Source organism: Anopheles coluzzii, chromosome 3 (assembly GCF_943734685.1).
Source record: "Anopheles coluzzii chromosome 3, AcolN3, whole genome shotgun sequence".
Taxonomy (NCBI): Eukaryota; Metazoa; Arthropoda; class Insecta; order Diptera; family Culicidae; genus Anopheles; species Anopheles coluzzii.
Genome location: NC_064671.1, coordinates 11729556 through 11743748, shown reverse-complemented (window position 1 = coordinate 11743748; position 14193 = coordinate 11729556). Strand labels below are relative to the sequence as shown.

The 14193-nt window shown below is 40.7% G+C and overlaps 1 protein-coding gene across 2 annotated transcripts in view; it reads right to left on the bottom strand.

Moving 5' to 3' along the window:
* LOC120955361 (CD63 antigen-like) overlaps positions 1–14193 on the bottom strand; it is an 86489-nt gene that overhangs the window by 20273 nt on the left and 52023 nt on the right. For both annotated transcript variants that reach the window (XM_049608453.1, XM_049608454.1), the window contains exon 3: positions 13512–13558. The gene's annotated coding sequence lies outside the window, so the exon portion shown is untranslated. The remainder of the gene's footprint in view (positions 1–13511; positions 13559–14193) is intronic.

The window sequence follows — 14193 nt, the reverse complement described above, 5'->3', positions numbered from 1 at the left end:
GCTGTCGTAAACAACCATGCGTCTCCATCGACGAAACAGCAACGGAAAGATAAATATTGCCAGGTTGAGAGAATAAGATGTAAAATAATTCAAATAGGTGAATGTTAAGCAAATCATCACTACAACGCCTAACAGTATTCCTGAGTCGGTGTTTCGAATAAAGGGATGTCTACAGAAATTATGACAAAATTAGATTGAATTGGATTTACAGAAAAATAAATGTATTCCAGCAATCATGAAATGCATACCACACCACACAGTTCACTACTGTCCGCACATTTTGCATTATTTCGCACAAAAGAAATAGCAACGTATTGACGTTGAAATTAATTTAATAATAAATTGTTGGCCCAACAGTCGCCCGTTGGAATACAATTCATCAAATTTCACATTAAATTAAAATATTACATTGTTCGCGGAAAATCTTACCTTTACTTGTGTTGGAAGTGTATTTCGTTGGTTTTTAGAACAGTAATTTTCCAGTTGTACTTTTAGGAAATATGGCTTTTCACTTTAAATGCAATAAATTATCCTCGACCTGTTATGAGCAAGTAATGATAAGCCCTTAACAAGACAAATCAGGTCATGAATTTGAGTTGAAGTGCATGCATAAATTACGCAAAAACGGTAATCAATAAACAACATTATTTTATCATAAATGAGGTCGTGTAGACAACGTTTTGAATTGCAAAGAAGCACCTCGAAACCATTTCATGAAATTGCACAAAAATGAAGACCCTCCAAGTGAATCGTCCGCCACCCATAAATCAAGCAACGATTTTGCTCTAATTGGCTGACGTAACCGTTTCATGCCCAAAACCATCGGTGGCCGCGCTCTACACTCTAGGCTCAACATTTCTGTAACATCCGTTCCAGTTCGAACCCAAGTGAACTGGTAAATAATTCAAAACGAGTGCTACACCTTATGAATATTCCATTAACCCTCCTTGAATCCCACACCATTTACTGCCCCACAGTCACAGCCTGACGCACACCAGATGTCCTACACACATGTGGTGCTTGAAGGCTTGCTCTCTTTTGAATTCTAACATCTGAACATCGTCCAGTCACGCACAGCACTGTAACACGGCAGAGGAAGGCTAAACACCAGGTAGTAGAGAGCCCCGAGAGTCAATCAATCGATTGGAAAAATCGTTTTCTAATTTAAATCCATCCCAGCGTTGCCTGAAATTGGCGTCCAGCGAGTCCCCGGCCAATTTTGCCACCGTCACACAAAACAAGGCTCAAGCACATGAGGGGGTGTTGTTGTTGTATATATCACTGCTCGGACAGTTCTTTGCGTATGTTCCAATCCTGAATCTCTATCGAGGACAGCAGGCACAGCGACACGGCACAGCTCGACTTCCTGTGGGAGTTTTCGACATTTTCCGACGCGTCAAGTCGGGATTACTGGGGGAAGGAGAAATCGAAACCATGCCATGCACGGTACGGATGGTGCTTGAAACATCGAAACCCGTCCAGGATATTGCTTGTACGAAAAAACCCTCCTTGCATCACACCACGCCCGTAGTAGTATTGGACGGATAAATGAAATGCATTTGGGTGGTTTTATTCGTCATTCTTCGTACGCTTCGCTGTAAAACAACGTTGCATTCCCCATTGGGAATTGACGACGAAGCAGATAGAAACGGGTAAATTCATTGCCAATACTTAAACTCTAATTTTGGGGCGAACAACAACACTCACACAACCAGCTGGCTCCGTTTCGAACGTTTACTCCAATCGTTACAACGTCGGTTCGTGGTTTGCAAATTTGTTTTATAGTGATTTAGTGCACTTGTAATACGGCTTTTGTCGATGTGTATGGTTTCCTTTTGGTAGCACTCGCTTTGCAAGCCATTTGAAATTGAACAGTTTGCGGTTACCCCTCAACGAAACAGTAAATTAAAATTCCAATTGCAACTACAGCGTAACACTTTGTATAATCTTATACTTGAACCACTGGACTATCCTGGTGATGATGATGATGATGATGATGATGATGATGATGATGATGATGATGATGATGATGATGATGATGATGATGATGATAAGTCCCACCTCTTACCCCAACACTAATTTGAGAAAGATGGAAGCATCTTTACACTAATATTACTCTAAGGTAGTTTTTGAAAAAAATAAAAGTTTACGAGCAAGTGGTAGCATCGGACGGCATTCAAAAGAATATACCTAGTCATACACACACCCAAGACGACCGACGTAGTTGGGTAAAGTCATCCTGAGTCAGAGTCATCCAGAGTCGGAGTCATCCAGAATCGGAGTCGTCCGGAGTCATCCAGAGTCGGAGTCGTCCAGAGTCAACTAGAGTCGGAGTCGTCCGAAGTCGAAGTTGTCCAGAATTAAGTCGTCCGGAGTCTAAAACGCCCGGAGTCTAGGTCGTCCGGGGTCTAAATCGTTGGAGTTGGAGTCGAAGTCGTCCAGAGTTGGAATTGGAATTGGAAATAAAATTGGAATTGGATTTGAAGACGTCCGGAATCGCAGTCAGAGTTGGAGTCGAAGTCGTCGGGAGTCGAAGTTGGAGTCTAAGTCGTTTAGAGTCAGAGTTCAAGAGTCATCAAGAGTCAGAACCATCTAGAGTCGGAGTCGTCTAGAGTCGGAGTCGTTCGAAGCCATAGTCGTCCGAAGTCGAAGTCCTCCGGAGTCTAAGTATTCCGGAGTCTAAGTCGTCCAGAGTCTAAGTCGTCCGGAGTCTAAGTCGTCCGGAGTCTAAGTCGTCCGGAGTCTAAGTCGTCCGGAGTCTAAGTCATCCGGAGTCTAAGTCATCCGGAGTCTAAGTCGTCCGGAGTCTAAGTCGTCCGGAGTCTAAGTCCTCCGGAGTCTCTGTATTCTGAGTTGGAGTCGATCAACTCGGAGTCGGAGTGGGAGTCGAAGTCATCCAGAGTTGGAATTGGAATTGGAAATAAAATTGGAATTGGATTCGAAGACGTCCGGAATCGCAGTCAGAGTTGGAGTCGAAGTCGTCGGGAGTCGAAGTTGGAGTCTAAGTCGTTTAGAGTCAGAGTTGGAGTCGAAGTCGTCACTCTGGCTGAATAAACTACCAAGACATAAATGAAACAACCAAAGAAGAAAATATGCGCCAGCACAAAAAAATAGACAGCTAAATAAAACAACAAAAATAATTAAATTACGTTGAATAAGAAAAAATACAAAAGTGTAATAATTTTCCAATACAAATAAAAGGTACGTTTTATCTTATAGAACCATCTCTGCTCATAAAAGATATGAAAACCCCATTTTCCAAAACACTACACAAATTCATCACATCTCGTCGGATGACTCCCATCTGCTCGCAGCAAAAGCTCTTGATACATCAAAGAGCTGCCGGGCAAGCTTTACTGATGTGCAAAACATAAAGTCATCTCATTACCGAAAACATCATCAAACAGACATGATCCCATCAAAGCTGTACATTCTGTGCAAAAGCGAGTTTTCCGCCGCATCCGTAAATGTGTATCATGGAAGTTCTGAAAGGAACCTGATCGATGAGGCACAACACACAGCACACAATCGGCCCCGAAAAAGCGTCAAAAAGTTTTCCGTCTTTGGTAAACCGTGTCGCCATAGCTCTCGTCGATGCAGCAGCATTATATCGTCGTTCGCAAGTGATTTGTCCACAAATATTGACGATTCAGCAAAGACGATAAAAAAAGGATAGGATCAAAACTCTCTCGCCGCCCCCCGAAAAAGTATCCGATATGTGATGTGTGCCGCAGAACGGAGAAAAAGTATGACTCCAATCAAATGGCCAATGAAGCGTGTTCTGCACAGTTGATAAATCCGATACCCCTTTTCCCGTCCAATGGGGAGAAGGAAAGGAATGACAAACGATATGTGTGTCGTTGAAATATGACACACGAGATGTCGGCGAGAGAAAAATGAAAGTTTCGCACTCTAAGAAATAACATTTTTATTCAACAGTCGCTATAAAGTCATCAATAACAAAATCAATTGCTTTTTTATCCTGTATATGCTTGGTTTTTTTATATGATCAATATTTATTCCGCCTAAAATATTGCAGAGTTTTTCAATTTGATACAGGAAACGTGAAATTGTCCTACAAATAATTTTGTAAATGTGTGCAAAAGCTACAAACATACAAATCATACAGTTTGTTATGTCACTTTCCTATTTTTAACAACATCGAATATTATTTCAAAATACTGCCGTGTCATAAGTACCATTTTTGAGGATAATAAAATACATTTCCAGTTACCGTACTATTCGATGGGCTTCCTCCTCCCGGGGCATGATTGATTCTCGTTTAAAAAAAAAATGTCAACCTCAAGCACAAGCTCCAGTGATGTACAACAACTTCATTTATGAGCAAGACAGATCGATCTATCGATTGCATCTGATTTGTGTGACCTCGTCTAGTAGCGTTTTATGCAACCAGGGTGTGTGTAAGTGTGTGTGTGTGTGTGTTCCGAACGTCAGCAGCGACACAGAACGTTACACAGAACGTTACGTTATCCGAAATTCCAATCTTATCACTGCAACGGGGCAAACACGTCACCCTCACCTTCGACATGCAAGAAGAGTAGCTTTGATTGTGTAGGTTGTTCTTGTAAGTAGATAGCGATAAGTTCTTTGCAACATAGGGAAGAAAAAAAGACAAGAAACAACCAATCACAGTATTAAAATGTGAGTTTTTCAACAACGAAAAATGATGCAGCCTTACAATATCATGTAGTAAGTAAGAACGTTAAAGCACTAGTGACATTTCACACGTCTAAACAGAAGAATTACGTTTGTTTCAAAACGCAAAATGGCACATAACATTGCATAACTCTGTTCGGTTGTTTAACATTAATTATCAACACTTGATATATTATTCTCCACGCACTACACCGTATCAAAACAATCATATAATTCACCTTCCAATCAGTGCCTAATTGAATATCGAATTTATAATTTCAACGAAAATTAAATCATACCCCGGCACCAGTATCTACCGCGATTCAATTAAATTCTGCACCTACAATGTTCGCATAATCAAATTTACATGAAAAGGTGCCACACAAATTGATACCCCATGTTGCATGTTTTATCGAACCAAAGGCAAAAAAGGATGGATAGGTGGGTGTGTTAAACACTCACACTCAAAACTGTCCATGGGAATCCGTTTTTTTTTTTTGTACATCGCTACCAAAACATGCAAACTTCCACGAAAAACCATCCCTACTAAAAATGACGCAAAAAAACAACCCCACGGTGGCAACAGTAAAACGGCAAAACCACAAAACCATCGCCGCCTCTTTGTGTGATGGACAGAAGAACCACAGATTCAAGTCAGTCGTGGCGCAGCTAGCAGGGAAGCTGCTGACGAGGGCTACGAAGCTGATCGTAGGTTGTTGGGAAAATGTGTTTTTTAAGCCACCAGAAGCTATTATCGGGAATGATTAATGACTGCTCCTGACACTTGTTGAACTGTGTTGCAACAGCTCTGAAGGGTGTGTGAAGTTGTTTATTCAGTGTTTAATTGTTTGAAAAGCTTCTTGGTTATGCTGTTTTTATGTGGTCTCCTTTTTCCTAGTGATATGTTTGGTATGCTTTTCTGAGGGTAATTAATTCCCAGCAGGGGGCTGGGGCTGAAAAAATAGATCAGTTTGAAGCTTTTGCATCAAACTGTTCCTTCTAGCTATGTTCTAAAATTTTGGATATCACGTCACAACTACACATCGATCTTTTATATATGAGGGGTAACATTCACCAAAAACAGTTTCATAATATAATTCATAACTTCAAGTTAGTTAACAACCACTTATCAGCTACAGAAAGCCAAACCCATACATGAGGATAAAGACCACCAGTAACAGTAAAAGCCATGGAGTAAAATAAGAATAAAGAAGGATGAACAAATTTTGCCACTAGCTACACTTGCTTACTACTATACATCACTCCTCTATTGGATTCTGATAACACCCTTTTTGGGGGCAGGTTATTTAGAAATTCGTATTGGATTTGTACAAAAAAGATGCTATGGAGTCCAATCGCCATCGCCTCATATAATGTTAACTACCCATGGAGAAGAGTCAAGAAAGAGTGTTCCAAAACTATGACAACCCCTGAAAAACCCTCTAATTTATGCTCAAACATACACAACGTGTCTTAAAGTGAGCTCTATATTATACTTATAAATATCAAGTATGGTTGAAAGTAGGGAAACAAAAATGACATGAAAATAATTACCCAAAAAGAGGAAACAACATTCCTATGTGATATACTTGTGAAATCCTATTGTCGTCCTTCAATTATTAAAATGTTCAAGAGCACTCAGGACTGTAAATTACCTTTTATTCTCAATGGTAAAAAATATGTTAAAAATGCTCATTAAGCGACAGAAGGGAACTTCAATGTTATAGGATGCTTAAAACGAAACATAAAACAATACATCAGCATATTTCCAGCACATCGTTGTCTCGTGTTCCTTCGAAACCATCGTTTCACTAATCATCGTAACTCGGTATTTTACAGACTTCCATCGACCTGGATTGCTTTTTAGATGTATTACAATCGACGCACCATGCCCCGTTGGGTTGCAATCATGTAGCAACATAGCTGAACACAGAGTTGCTTCAACCGATACAAGCAGATACACTTGTATCATCATTCACCAACCCCAATGTGAAGCAGCTTGCTTCTCAAGCCAGTCACAGTCTGAAGTGAACCGTGAGACGTACACAACTTCGCCGCTATGGCCGATGGATCCTACAGCATCGGGGCTGTTTTCTACGAAATATGTAACAAGTCGTCCTCGGAAGATGTATGTGTTGTGAGGATGGAGTGTGCGGGAGACAGATGTGCTCAATACAATTTTCAGCTCCGTTTGTTCTTTGAGTGAGATTTTCTTGACTATTAGCAGTGGCATTGAGAAAGGCAGGCAAATCGTAGCTCCGCTCTAAACGGTGTAGTCCACAGCGAAAAACAAAACGAAAAATCCCCATACAAAATTGCTGCCATCAGGCTCTTTAATCCTCTGTCTGTTACAATTCACATTCGCATTCACAATGGCATCGCTACCGATTAAAGGCGATATATCTCCATCATGTATGTGAAAATTGTAAATTATTGAAAGTATATTTTTTATAGAGTAAAATCGATAACATAAAATTATGATTAACAAAAAGGTTAACTAACGTTCGTAAAACGTTCATAAATATTGTTTTTAATTACAAATTTCGTAACACATTTTCGTAAGCATTCCCCCCCAAAAGGGATTAGGAAGATTGTGAAGTTATGAGAGCGCTTAAATCTGCCATAAAAAAGCCTGAGACTAAGCCAAAATAATAATCGTAGACCGAGGGAAACGCCCAAGATGAGCTGTTAATTTTTAATCTTCCCTCTTCAGTAAGGATATTTTACATTGAACCTTGAGGCAGAGATTCAAGAATGAAGGTTCAAGGTCTGACAAATGGAATAACATTTGGCTGTAGAATTAATTCCACTGTTTGAATCACCAACCGATTTAGGGCATGCAAACAATACAAAGGGACAGAGTGGTCTTATGCAGAATGACCAATGCGTAGTAATTGAAACTAAGTGCTTTAGTAAAGCCCTAGAAAGGACACATTGTTCCCATTTGAACAAAGCCACAGCCAGATGTATCATGAAAGTGCATTACAACAATGGGGCCGCCCCGTTAAAAATTAATTCTCCACACAGAATGAGAGCTCGCCTGTGCAATGTTATCAAGGACTCGATGATTATAATATACTACTTTCCCCGGAATGGAAACATCACGTGCACGTGGCGGCGAGTAGAAAGAGCTAGGGAAAAGCTTTCCAGCTGCATTGTTGCAGGCCGTGCGCCATTGTTTTGTGTACTGTGTTGCTGCGCGCGATCACACAATGATGGGAAGAACTGACTAACCACCAGTACTACCACCGTTTTCAAGCATCCACACCACTTCTTTGAATGGATGCGATGCAAAATGGGAATGTATATCGCAGAATAATGGAGGCTACCTTGAAATCAAGGATTTAGCGCATTCGAACATTAGTAGCAGAAGAGTAGCAGTGTGCGCGCATACACTCACCGTTAGGATTCATAAATTTGCAACTAAAGGCTACACTCACACAGCCTGGATGCGCTGGAGAAAAGGAGGAAAAAAAACATGCAACTAGAAACGTATCGCGATGGAAAATACTCAACTCGAGAGCGATAAATCAGGTATCACACTTCGCCCCGTAGCACACGATTCCAGTGATTGCAACGTAGTACCAATGGCATTGCATCCGACCAAATCCAGCTGTTGCTGCCGCCGCTGATGCTGCTACTACTCGGCAAAGACCGGCACGGCGAGGTTGCCAATACTGAGGTTTAGAGCTAAATCAAACCTCAAATACACGTAAAAAGTAACATTAACTTTCATTGCCACCGGGCGTTCGAACGAAGATCGATCGTGATGGCAGACTCAAATATCGGAAAGATGCAATCGTGACATTAAATCACGTTTACCTTATCCATCTCATCTTTCCGTCGCAGCTCAATTTCCGTTTGACCTTGGCGCAGCAGCAGCAGCAGCCAAGGGGAGGAGAGCATAGCCATGATGTTAGAAAAACAAGGAGTGAATGTTTATGCAATCTCCTCCTGTTTACTTTTATGCATTCATTCCCTCCAAGAGCCCGGCAAAGTGGATTGAATAGTAATGGGATTGAGTGATAGAAGTATGGGGATAAACTAAGCACGTAATCTTTGAAATGCAATATTTCTTGCAAATTGATATTGGTAATATGTTTTAAGGTGGAAAAATATTGTAATTACTTCACAGCAAACTTAAAGTCTATTGGTGATCGAACATTTAAGGCATTAGGAAGATAAATGGAGCAGAGCAAACTAGAAACATCAATAGAGAGATATGCGCCATATGGCTATTTAACGTTGGCTATTGAGCATCAATTAAATTGATTTATATACGATAAAATATACAGAATTTGGGCTGTGGTATTATGTATAGGTTTTATATCGCGTTATTGGATAATAGAACTGTTTCCACATTTTGTATGTGGATTTAATTCATATGAACCGTTTCTAATCTTATTTCTTAACCGTTTGCTTACTTATTACAAGAAATGTTTATTAACTGCAAAACACAACTTACAACCCACTCATGACAGATTTAGGTTCTAATAAGATACATTATTTCTACATTATTTTCAAAGCTTCTCATCTCCTGCTCATATTCTTTTTCTTCGTTTTGGTGTAAGGACCTAGGCGGTCGTTGCCGACCTATAGAAGACTCCAATCCGACTCCAGCAATCACTAGTTCCACCCGAAGTCGTTCAGAGACGGAGTCGTTTGGAGTCGCAGTCTTCCAGAGTCGAAGTCATTTAGAATCGGAGTCGTTTGGAGTCGGAGTCGTCCGGAATCGCCTGGCGTCGTTTAGAGTCGGAGTCGTTTGGAGTCGGAGTCGTCCAGAGTCGATCGGAGTTGACCTTGTGATCAGGCCTAGTGATTTTATTATGGTCACTTTGTAAACAGCCCTTTGTTTCGAAGGCCGACTCCGGCCGACTCCAACTTCAAAAGATTCCAGACGACTCCGCACGACTCCGCAGGACTCCGGATGACTCCGGACGACTCCGGACGACTCTGACTTCGACTTCGGACAACTCTGACTTTGACTCCAGACGACTCCGACTTCGACTACGAATGACTTTGGGCGACTAAGAACGACTCCGAACGACTTCGACCCCAAAAGACTCCGGACGATTTTGGACGATTCCGACTCCGACCGACCCGGGACGACTCCGGGCGATTACGGACAGCTCCAGACGATTCCTAAGGACTCCGGATAATGCTGCCTGGACCTACCACCCGGTTCCGTAGTCGGTTCCGAAATTATAGGAGTTTTTTTTTATCAACACCGGGTGTTTGCCAACTTTACCCATCACTAGTCAGTACAGTCCTTAGGGATACGATTTTGTCCGTTCTTGTATAAGCCAACTTATTTATCGGATAAGCCACAAGGACGCTGTTAGGATGATATATCATGACACCATTGTGTGCGTGTAATTCACAAAGCGATCTTTAAAATGATACTTTAACAATACGAAAGTCCTACCTTATACAGGACCTTACCCCTTCATTGTATTGCACCCAGCAATCGTAACGGTAGCATTAAATGCTCCTCTTGGGTTTCGTCGGCAGTCGCAAAAGTTCGCCGGACGCAGCTGCACGAAGTCAAATCTTCACGATAAAACATCTAATGCTCAAATAATACTTCCGAGCTACTTCATGTACAGGGTTCAATTGCGTACTGGAAATGTACGATAACGCCAGGTGTGTACTACGACAACCAAACCCTCATACAGACCACAGAAAAAAAACATGCTATTACAGTATCATATGGCATTTGCTCTGCAGTGTTGTTAGATGTTAGATGGAAGAAAAGCAACCTGCTCCTGCTCGATGTATGGCTCGTTATTCGCTTCTGTAATAGTATTCACCTGTGGAAATGATTCCCTTTCTTTTGTTTGTCCTATTACAGAGTCTCCCCCTACCATGCGTCAATGTGATACATTGAACAGAAGCATATTAGCCTGAGGATAGTGTCTACGCTGTACTAGTACGTCCCTGATGCCGAATGATAGATTCATTGAACTGCAATGCAGTTGCTAAGGGCACCACAACGTGTTCTGACCTAAAATTCTGGAAATTGGATAGCGCGGAGGTAGCCAGCAGAAAACAGATTCCAATTACGTTGAGAGAGACTGATGCATGGGAAATGAGTTCGCCCGAAAGGATGTTCCTCATTTTAGCCCTAGCAAACGTTCAAACAAAAAAGGGAAGCATCGGTCTTTATCAACTGATACAGCCAGTTCGACCGGTAGTAAAAGTGGGTGCAAAAATGGAATTAATTTTACAGATTTTCCCAAAACTGACATAAGCGTCGAGATCCGCAATAGCAGCGAGATTTTGCGCCATGCGTTTCAGGCAAACCGTCTACAAAGTTTAACGCCATCAAATCACTCACCGAGAGCTGTCTCCCGCCCGTCGGTTTGGAAAATCGCTTGGCCCGCTCATCAGAAGAGGAACGGGTCAACAAATGGCAAACACAAACACAGGCGCGCACATACATTTCCCCATTTCGGAATCCTTTTTGCCCGCGCACCTTGGGGCTTGGCACAGACAACAAAGAAATGGAAACTTTGCCAGACAAATGGTATGGGGCAAGGTTCGAGAGCTCCAGGAAAAGCTGAACTATGTGAGGGAATTTCTCGGACACGTCTCGGTGGTGGTCATGGTGTTTGAATTCCAGTGTTTTTTTTTTGTGTGCTTTGCATTACATTTAGGAGCAATATGACTAGGACTAGCGTGTTTGCGCTATGTCTGGCATGGAATTTATGGAAAGGGATTTGTTTAAGAATCAGTTTCCACAAAGAGATCTATAAACAATGGCGATATAAATGGTACGTTTAATACGGATTGATTTTAAAATATTTTAAAAATCATGAAAATATTCAAAATTAAATAATACAGTATAAAAACAGTAAATAAGAAACTAAACTAGAGAAAACAGCGCCGTTCAATCAATGCAAGCTTCGTGAGCTTGATGCATTTCAAACCGGTACATGTGCACACAGTATAAAATGTAGCTTCTCTTCATGACTTCATACATAATAATATAAAACTTCCACTCCCTTGTGCTTTATTATCCCTCTAGAGAGACTACTATAGCGCTGCATTCCAAAGTTTTACTACCTTCTGCTGTTTTCTTTGTCTGAAACCTGTCACAACCGCGTGCGTGAAACGGTGCACATCCACCGGAGCTAAAGCTACATTGAAAGATTCCTTAGAGAAAAGCCATTACCTCCCAGTTATTTCAGCCATTTTTCCAATCCATTTCCATGAAATTAGTGTACCAACCGTGTGTGCATGGGCTGCTCGAAAGGATCGAAACCTGTGTCTCAAAGAGGGTACACCGACAACGCGAGTACCATCCAAGGTGGAAATGAAAAACTAGCCACTAAAGCAAACCTCTTTCTAGTGTAAATCAAAAAGAAAGGAAACAATTATACGGTTCGGTTAGGGCTCGAGAGCACAGAGCAAAGGTAAATCTGCGTTTTTTTCCGCTACCACTCATTACGGAAAGGCGAGAGCACACGATAAAAACCCATTGCTTGTTTGGTGCTAAATATATTTCTGCGGTTTGATAATGGGACCGCGGAAGGAGAGACTGAAGCGCAATTGCACATAAAAGCAAAACCCGCGAATGTGCAAGCTTTTCCCGCTTTGCAGTGGGATTTAATGAAATGGAATGTTTCTGAGCGAATGCGAAAGCTCTGTGGGTGGATTTAATTTTCCAGCAATTTTCCGTAACGCGAAAGCACTGTAAAGATGCTTGATGGAAGAGAGATGGAAAGGAGAGCGAGGCTTATCCCGTGTACAATGTCAAGGATCGAGATATGGCTACACTGCTGATTAATTCCTCTATCCCACTGACCCACTGTGACCCGTCGCCCTTCGACGCCGGAACACCCACACACACACATCCCGAGATCCAACAACACACCGTGCGAAGGGAGCGAAATGAAAGAAGATAAACTCGTCCTTTACGTTGACGCTAATGAAGACAATGATGCGCTCCTTGAAGTGGTCATGCACAATGGAGCGACCGAAGCAGCCTTTTCTGCTGATGAAATGCTTTTTCGCTGCTGGTCTGATCCCTTTTCTTTTCCATAGAGACACATGCACTCGTGGCGCTCGTGATGTTGCACGCAATCTTGCTTTTCAACCCCCCCCCCCCCCCCCGTCCCCTTAATGAGCCTGCCATGAACGGTAGGGGTATGGATTTCTGGGCGAATCTATTATAGGACGTTGAGTAATTAAAAAACCTTTCTCAATTTAATCAAAAGGTACATTCTATCAGTGCTGGATGGAGGATACAGAATTTTATATTGAAGACGTCTCCAGCCACAACATAATGGAGAGATGGGGAGATAACGATATGCCATCTTATCGCACGAGATGTCAATTGTTAGGCTTCGACAGAAGAATGATTGCCCAAGGAATGTTCATGTTTAAATAGTAAATTGCACCAATTGATGTACCTTTATTGCTAAATAATGTAAATTTGTACGTCCCTATTAGGCCTCGACTCGAATCAAAGAATCGACAATTTCTAATGAGTGACTTTCGTTGTCGTCTTTTCTGTACTAGAGATCCTTTATTATTGAAGTCCAAGAGTTTCAATTTTTATTCAAATGTCATTGATTTGTCCTTTAGTGTCACAAAATGTGCAAGTGTCATAGGAGAGTTATATTACAGGGTTTACCTAGCCAATCGGGCGTCGTCAAAGCGTTATCGGTCGCCGTAAATACTTTTTCGGCCGACGTCAACCCTCAATTGGGCACTGTCATTTCTATTCGGGCCTTGTGAAGTATGAATCGGGCAAAGTACAGAATGAAATCGTCCATTAGATTAGACATTAGATGTAGTTGTGTATGTAGGCCAGGGATAAATAAATACAAAATAAAGTGTAAACTACTTACCAAGTTTCAATGTAATAATTGCTAGGTTTCAATCGCACCACCAGAATCTGAAAAAAATATGTTAAACAAATCGTTAGTTTTGTTTTGCTTTATTTCATTGCAATTGATCGACATAGACTTGTACACTTAAAAGTTTTTCGCTAATATTTTCTAATGTTTGCAAAAATTATATCGCAATACCGCATGAATCGTCTTCATTCCTTTCTTGATATCCTTATTTTTCCCCTTAAACATTTAGATTACGACATTATTTGCACGACATTTATTGATTACGACATGGTTGCATGTTATCATTTTATCGTCAGATTTTTGAATAAAAAAACCTTCAAATTGTTGAAACGAATCGAAATTGACATTTATGTAACTTATTTAGTCAATAATTACTAACGTTCCTACAGTATAACAACTCTCCCAACATTCGATTTTTGAACATCAAAACTAGATAATAATAATAATAATAATAATAATAATAATAATAATAATAATAATAATAATAATAATAATAATAATAATAATAATAATAATAATAATAATAATAATAATAATAATAATAATAATATTAATAATAATAATAATAATAATAATAATAATAATAATAATAATTTAATGGATGGTGGACCAAGTTAAAAAAACAATTTGTGACTGCCGATTTTACGCCACGCCCAAGAACTCAGCTTACATG